Raw genomic sequence first — 9,041 nt, 5'->3', positions numbered from 1 at the left:
CTAAAACAATAATACAGTCTCCAAAAGAACGACAGACTCGATCCCAACTGCGTATCGTCACAAATATAAAATAACAATAGCAAAGACCCGACTGTTCACAGGGAGAGATCACAACGAAACAATTCTACAATGTCAAGATGTTCGTCGACTATAAAAAGCCCGTCTGCAAGAGATCGGCCAGCTAGAAGAGGAGTCTGGCCGTGGCTGCCGTGTTGGCACCTGTCTATACTCCCAAGCGGTGCGTCGAACTGCCCTTTGCCAGCAGTGCGCCGCCCTATAAAGCCCCTTTGGTGGATGTATCTTCCGGAGCTATTTGCGATCTCGTGCCTGGCGTATCAAACTAGTTCCTGGGCTAGCTGCGACCTCTGGTGAAGCTGTTTTGCAGGCTCCGCGAACGGGTAGCGGTTCCTGGCGGCCGTTGGAGGAGACCTAGTGTTGTGTTGTGTTGTGGCCGCCGGTAAATATTTGTGTTAACAACACAGACGATGTAGGTTTTTCTGGTGAATATACGCCCTGTGATGCAGGCATCCCGTGTTGGTTGGACGTGAATAGGGATGCCGATTCAGTAGGCGCTACCATGTAGGAAGTGGGCAGCCAGAGCAACTTTTATTAAAACCTAACTGAGCACCAAGCGTTGCTCTTAATCTGATCTATTAGTTCATCTCCTCCTTCGCTCCCTCTCTGTCCATCACCTCAACACCCCACTCTCTCTGTTTATCTTCTGCTATCCCTCTCTTTCTCAACCAGCTCCTCCCCTGTCTCTTTGTCCATTTCGCCCTCTCCCCTCTTTTTGTCCATCTGCTCTTGCCCCCTCTGGCAGCCTGCTCCTTCCCTCTCTGTCCGTATCCTACTCTAATTCAATCTTCTGCTCCACCTCTCCTTGTTCATCTTCTCCTCTTTCCTTTTTCTGTCCGTCTCCTCTTCCCCACCTCCCACCTATTTACATTTTCTCCTCGCTCACGCTCTACCAGTCTCTTCCTCCCCCTCTCTATCTCCTCCACCCCTTTCGTGTGGCCCTCTCTCCCTCCTCCCTTTTTTGTCAATTTCCTCCTCCTCTCCCTCTGTCCATCTCCATCTCAATCCTGCCCCTATCCCTGCCCAACTCCACCCCCACCCCCCATCCGGGTCCCTCTCTGTCTATTCATCTCCTCCTCCCCCATTCTCTATCCCTCTTATCCCCCCCTCCCCTATTGCAATAGCAGGCTCGTGGTTCTTAACACAACAGTATTTCTTTCCAGAGGTTTTGGACGAACATTTTACCCATCTCTTTGCCTGCATTAACACGTCAAATATATTTCACATATATTTAAAGTATCTCACAAGTATTTTACAACATTTACACCTATATCTCTTGCGAATTTCGCCCTGCAGTTTCATTTTCACGCAGCTCAATGGCTATTGAACCACTTGAAGTACAATGACATAATTTTCTAGGTACATTCATCGGCATATGTGGATACTGTCTGCGAAATACGTTGCGAATAGAGCTAATAGTAAAGAAACAATAAATTAAAACGTCATGCATGATGTGGCAGTTTTTCATGCATCTCAGTTTTGACATCATAGCTCCCAAACTACGTGCTGCGCAATGATAAATTTTTATAGGTACATTCAGTGGTACACAAGTGCGCTCATTCTCAACTACTGGGTGAAAAAACTATAAACTATGGGTACTCGCGCGTCGTGGGATACACTGCTTTTTCAACTCAATTTTGCCCTTTTAGGAGGTAGGTCGTTGTTACCTCTACAACTATTCTTCCCAGACAGCAAGAGCTTTTTGTACCAAGTTTGGTTCAAATCCGTCCAGTCGTTTACAAGGAGATGTGGAAGATACACACATTGATGAATACGTACGTATGTACGTCCATTTTTACACTGCAGCGCCAAAGATACTGGTATAGGCATGCGTATACAAATACAGAGGTATGTAAACATGCAGAATACGGCGCTGCGGTCGGCAACGCATATATAAGACAACAGTGTCTGACGCAGTTGTTAGATCGGTTACTGCTGCTACAATCGCAGATTATCAAGATTTAAATGAGTTTGAACATGGTGTTGTAGACGGCCCACGAGCGATGGAACACAGCATCTCCGAGGTAGCGATGAAGTTGGGATTTACCTGTACGACCATTTCACGAGTGTACCGTGAATATCAGGAATCCGGTAAAACACAAATCTCCGACATCGCTGCGGCCGGAAAAAGTCCTGCAAGAACGGGACCATCGACAACTGAAGAGAATTTCAATGCTGGGCCATCAACAAGTGTCGGCGTGCGAAACGTTCAACGAAACATCATCGGTATGGGCTTTCGGAACCGAACGTCCACTCGTGTACCCTTGATGACTGCAAGACACGAAGCTTTACGCCTCGCCTGGGTCCGTCAACAGCAGCATTGGACTGTTGATGACTGGAAACAGGTTTAAGTAGTTCTAAGTTCTAGGGGACTGATGACCTCAGATGTTAAGTCCCATAGTGCTCAGAGCCATTTGAACCTTCCAGGACTACTTCAGACATTAGTCGAGTCCATGTCACGTCCTGTTGCAGCACTTCTGCGTGTTCGCGGTGGCCCTACACGATTTTACGCGGGTGTACCAGTTTCTTTGGCGCTTCAGAGTATAATGTATATGGATTCTAATCTCCATTGGCTGTTAGGAATATCTGTGTTCTATCAAATTTTGTTCGTGCCTCATACAGTCGTAGAGGGACACGATATCTATACTGTCGCCACATGGAGAGAGCAATCCTAGAGCTAACAAAAGTCCTGGTCCATGCCTTGACAATAAGTGTAGTTTTAAAGTCAAAAACTATGTATTTATATGTCTTGAGACAGAGTAAAGCACGGGGCGCGCATTACTTACATTATAATCATTCTATATTTGGAAATGAGAGCTCTTAGCGGCTTCCAACAAACTTAATACACAATTTTAAACCTTTAAGAGACATTTATCTCAGACACCCCCATAAAACAATGAAAGGAGAGGAGTTTATCGCTTACTACATTTTCGCTGTTAGTGCAGTAAAACGACAGCATCAGGCATGATGTTTTAATTTACCACTTCTTTACTGCTAGCCCCATTTTGCACACAGTATGCACATATGCTGGATTAAAACAACAGTCCAGATCTCAGTAACGTTTTGTTTACGACCACTTTCGACTTCACGTAGATGTCATCTTCAGAAAATGAGCACCATTTGGATGCTGCTGGCGGCACTTCGGATGCTCACGCGGCAGCACTATCGTAAACACGGGACATCGTGTTGCCACGTGAGCATCCGAAGTGCCGCCAGCAGCATCCAAATGGTGCTCATTTTCTGAAGATGACATCTACGTGAAGTCGAAAGCGGTCATAAATAAAACGTTATTACAATCCAGACTACCGTTTTAAACCTGTTGCATCCCCAAATCGCTGTTTCTCCTCTGGATCATGTTGTCCAAATTTGTATCCACATGGACCACTGAATGTACTATATTACTGTAGGGCACACTGTGCAGACGATGTGACATCATAAATACTGAAATGCGGACGGAATTAGCTTTTCCTTAGCACTCCGTCTTCAGGCCACAAGTGGCCCATCGGGACCCTGCGACCGCCATATCATCCTCAGTTGAGGGTGCGGATCGGAGGGGCGTGTGGTCAGCACACCGCTCTCCCGGTCGTTATGATGGTTTTCTTTGACCGGAGTCGCTACTATTCGGTCGAGTAGCTCCTGAATTGGCATCACGAGGCTGAGTGCACCCCGAAAAATAGCAACACCGCATGGCGGCTAGATGGTCACCCATCCAAGTGCCGACCACGCCCGACAGCGCTTAAATTCGGTGATCTCACGGGAACCGGTGTATCCACTGTGGCAAGGCCGTTGCCAGCTTTCCCTTAAACGCATTGCAAATTATCCAGACTATAGTCATTTAGAGAATAACTCGAAACTAATAAAATTAACGTAATTACGGTTTTACGTCTTCAACCGAAAACGGTTTACATGCGTAACGTCATACGCTTAACACATGACTTCATTTCTAAGTAATCAGACGACCGAAGCTGCGTTATACTTGGGAGTTCGTTTCTGTAGACACTCGGGGCTGCGGAGATAGTGGTTCCTAATATCGACAATTCTTTCATCAGACTCAGTGCACAAAAATCTATCAAATTAATCGAATTCACAGTTTCCAAACACCACGCGTGGTGAAATTCGAACGCCGGACCACGTTCTTGCCGCGCGGGATTAGCCGAGCGGCGCAGCAGTCATGGACTGTGCGGAGGTTCGAGTCTTCCCTCGGGCATGGGTGTGTGTGTGTGTGTGTGTGTGTGTGTGTGTGTGTGTGTGTGTTTGTCCTTAGGATAATTTAGGTTAAGTAGTGTGTAAGCTTAGGGACTGATATCCATAGCAGTTAAGTCCAATACGATTTCACACACATTTGAATATTTTTGAACCACGTTCTTCGGCACTGTATTCACTTCAGAGAGATCGTCGAATACGAAAGAATAGGATGTGAGAATATACGAAATTGTACGAGTCGAATCATTATAGCACATGAAACTTCCTGGCAGATTAAAACTGTGTGCCCGACCGAGACTCGAACTCGGGACCTTTGCCTTTCGCGGGCAAGTGCTCTACCATCTGAGCTACCGAAGCACGACTCACGCCCGGTACTCACAGCTTTACTTCTGCCAGTATCTCATCTCCTACCTTCCAAACTTTACAGAAGCTCTCCTGCGAACCTAGCAGAACTAGCACTCCTGAAAGAAAGGATATAGCGGAGACATGGCTTAGCCACAGCCTGGGGGATGTTTCCAGAATGAGATTTTCACTCTGCAGCGGAGTGTGCGCTGATATGAAACTTCCTGGCAGATTAAAACTGTGTGCTCGACCGAGACTCGAACTCGGGACCTTTGCCATTCGCGGGCAAGTGCTCTACCATCTGAGCTATCGAAGCACGACTCACGCCCGGTACTCACAGCTTTACTTCTGCCAGTATCTCGTGACGGTGACAGCAGAATGGGTCGGTCAGGAGAGGTCAGTGCCTTCAGACGTGGAATGGCCGTTGGATGTCACCTAAGTAACAAATCCAAAAGCGACATTTCAACCTTTTCAAAGCAGCTCAAGTCGACTGTTCCTAGAGTGGAAACACGAAGGAACAAGTACAGCTAAACCACGGCCAGGCAGAACTCAACTACTGACGGACAGTGACCGTCGTGCATTGCGGAGGGCGGTTGCAAAAAATCGCATGAAATCAGGAATCACTCGTGAGTTCCAAAATGCTACCTGTACATCGGGTGACTGATGATAATTCTGAGTCGACACCTAAGTCTACTGCCATTTTGCCTTGCGTAGGAAACATTTCCAACAAGATCGGTCGTGTTTTACGGAAATACGATGTGAAATGTGGTTTTCGACCTCCATCTAAAATTAGATGTGCTTTTGAGTTCCGTTAAGGATGATCTTGGTCTGCGTAAGGCGAGTGTATATCGCATTCCTTGTAGCTGCGGCGTGGCATATATTGGCCAAACTATCATCACCTGCGAATTCTGAAGGTCGTAAGGGTAAAATACAGGGAGCGAAAGGCTATTTACAATTTGTACAGAAACAAGATGGCAGTTATAAGAGTCGAGGGGCATGAAAGTGAAGCAGTGGTTGGGAAGGGAGTGAGACAGGGTTGTAGCCTCTACCCAATGTTATTCAATCTGTATATTGAGCAAGTACTAAAGGAAACAAAAGAAAAATTCGGAGTAGGAATTAGACTGCCAATGGCAAGGAAAGCTTTTCCGAAGAAGAGAAATTTGTTAACATCGATTACAGATTTAAGTGTCAAGAAGTAGTTTGTGAGAGTATTTATATGGAGTGTAGCCATGTATGGAAGTGAAACATGGACGGTAAATAGTTTGGACAACAATAGAATAGAAGCTTTCGAAATGTGGTGCTACAGAAGAATGCTGAAGATTAGATGGGTAGATCACATAACTAATGAGGAGGTATTGAATAGAATTGGGGAGAAGAGTAATTTGTGGCATAACTTGACTAGAAGAAGGGATCGGTTGGTAGGACATGTTCTGAGGCATCAAGGGATCACCAATTTAGTATTGGAGGGCAGCGTGGAGGGTAAAAATAGTAGAGGTAGACCTAGAGATGAATACACTAAGCAAATTGAGAAGGATGTAGGCTGCAGTACATACTGGGAGATGAAGCAGCTTGAACAGGATAGAGTAGCATGGAGTTCTGCAATCAAACCAATCTCAGGACTGAAGACCACAACAACAACCGTGGAGGACAGATGTACTGAGCATAAACAGCACACACGATTATAGCAGCCAAGTAGATCTGCTATTGCCGAACATTGCTTGGATATTGTCACCCCAGGTTATATAATAACACCGAGATATTGGCATGCACGTCCAGCTATTGGGACAGTGTTGTTAAGGAGGCAGCTGAGATTAAATTAGCAAGAAACCTCGTTAACAGGAATGGAGGTTTCTGTTTAAACTCTGTTTGCAATCCATCTCTCTCCCTTGTCAAAAAACAGAGGGACAGAGTCAATGCTATCTCACCTGCGAATTAGTAGTCTCACTATCGACAGCTCTGACTTTTGTCATCTTTGGTGGCACTAGTGTTCAGTGTGAGTGTTACCTTTCCTGCATCAGTCCGAGAACCGAGGTTTTAAATTTGCACGTGCATCGCCTGTCCGTTGCAGTTGCCTTGAAAATGGCGTGGTGTTCTCCCGCCGAAATATCGGCGGTCGCTGAAGGAATTACATGGCTAAATTCCCGGAAGTTATTTGAAATCTGAATGCTACCAGCAGTTTGGCTAGCACAATGAATGTATGTAGGGAGTTACAAATATTGCGGTACAATTGATCAGCTCCTCAAAGGCCACACATTTCTATCGTCAACATTAAACGGCCCTTGGGGTAGTGTATAGAGGGCCGCCACTGGACTGTTATGAGTGGATTTGGACTAATGAATGACGCTATATCCTGTAACAGTTCGATAGATGGGACACTCATATTAGTATCGATCACAAATTAATCCCCCTAATTTACTTCTATTTTAAAATTCTTATTTCCATGATTGCAATTTTCAATATTGAACACTACAAGAATTTCGTTCTTAAGGTTTGTCAAAATTTTAAAATTACATAGATTGTATAGTTGTCATAGCCGAACGGCCAATCTCTAACAGCTCTGTATATAATATTTTTGGCTTCCTTCGTATAAATAACATATAGATCGGTGTCAGTTGCTTTTTAAACAGTTGTTATCGCCATGCAGCTTCCACACAGTTTTGAAGGTGCCTAAATGTATAACTTCTGAAATGCGAAGCACGAAGTCATCGGAAACCAACTGCCTGTTATTGAGTTTCTCCAGAAGACGCAAGCCACGAGCTTCGTAACCAACGTAGTGCCAACTTGTAGGGCACACGCTACTCAGTCTTCGGGGCGTGTGGCACATGCCCACAAACGGTTCTGGTACATTACAGTCCGACGGTTTGTGGATGCGGAGTTGGCACCCAGTGGTGTCCCAGATGTCTTCCATGGGTTTCAGATCAGGAGAATCTGCGGGCCACGACATCAAAGTGAGTTCACTACCGAGCTCCTCTCAGACGACGGTAGCGCGCGTCGGGCCTTGTAACACAGACTGATATCTTGCTGGAAGATTCCATCGACGTCGGGAAAGACATCAAGCATGAAGAGATGGAGGTGGTACGCAATAATTCTCAAGCGGTCTACAGCTGTGCCAACGGCCTTGCCGCAGTGGTAACACCGGTTCCCGTCAGATCACCGAAGTTAAGCGCTGTCGGGTTGGGCTAGCACTTGGATGGGTGACCACCAGGTCTGCCGAGCGCTGTTGGCAAGCGGAGTGCACTCAGCCCTTGTGAGGAAAACTGAGGAGCTACTTGATTGCGAAGTAGCGGCTCCGGTCTCGTGAACTGACATACGGCCGGAAGAGCGGTGTGCTGACCACATGCCCCTCCAAATCCGCATCCAGTGACGCCTGTGGTTAAGGTTGACATGGCGGCCGGTCGGTGCCTTTGGGCCTTCATGGCCTGTTCTGGAGGAGAGTAGTAGTAGCGAGAATGGTTCAAATGGCTCTGAGCACTATGGGACTTAGCATCTGAGGTTATCAGTCCCCTAGAACTTAGAATTACTTAAACCTAACTAACCTAAGGACATCACACACAACCATGCCCGAGGCAGGATTCGAACCTGCGACCACAGCAGTCGCGCGGTTCCGGACTGAAGCGCCTAGTAGACAGAGTAGACTACAGTTGTCATGGTGCCTTCGATTACCACCGCAGGTTCCATGGTAAATATCCTCCGCAGCACAATAACGCCTCCATCGGATTGGCGTTTGTGGCTCTGTGCATGTTTCGAGCAGCCATTCGCCTGGCTGACTGCGTAGACCTGGAGTAAGAAGAAACGTGATTCATCCAACCAGGCGAAACGTTTCGCTGTTCAGTGGTCCAATCCCGGTCATCTCGAGCCCACTGCACGCGTACCTGACGCTGACGCTGTCGCTGGATCTACATGCGTACACATAGGACTTGTCTGCTGAAGGGCTCCATATGCAACAACTTGCGCTGGAAGTTGTACTACGAAATACTTGTGACTACAACAGATTTGTCTTCAAATGTGTCACAGATTGCATCATATCCCGTTTCACATAGTGGGTAAGCCTCCGGTTTCCACGTTCTGCGACAAGGCGCGGATGTCCAACATCTTGTAGCCAACTCTTGGTTTCAGTATTCTCCAACTACTTTCGTTAGTTAACCACGACAGTCGCACACGAACAGGAGACAAGCTTGGCTGCTTCCGAGATGTTCGTTCCCAGTCGCCGGGCGATAACAATCTGCTCTTCGTGTAAGTCGCTTGTGTTAGAGGATTTCCCCATTTGTGGTTCGTATCGGCGCTGGAACGATTTGCCATTCGCCATTCCTCCGTTTACATACTGCCCTTACCGCGTCACGTGCCCATGTGATGGGATTCAGACGTACGATGGCCAGTGGTCATAACGTTTTGGTTTACCAGTGTAACGACGGGGGCCACAG

The 9,041-nt window shown here is 46.8% G+C and overlaps 1 pseudogene; it reads left to right on the top strand.

Annotated features, from left to right (window-relative positions):
* The first annotated feature begins 7,728 nt into the window (after positions 1–7,728).
* LOC124616934 lies at positions 7,729–7,846 on the top strand (annotated as a pseudogene).
* Positions 7,847–9,041: the final 1,195 nt, after the last annotated feature.

The sequence above is a fragment of the Schistocerca americana genome, chromosome 5, assembly GCF_021461395.2.
Source record: "Schistocerca americana isolate TAMUIC-IGC-003095 chromosome 5, iqSchAmer2.1, whole genome shotgun sequence".
Lineage (NCBI taxonomy): Eukaryota > Metazoa > Arthropoda > Insecta > Orthoptera > Acrididae > Schistocerca > Schistocerca americana.
This window is presented reverse-complemented; position numbering and strand designations above follow the sequence as displayed.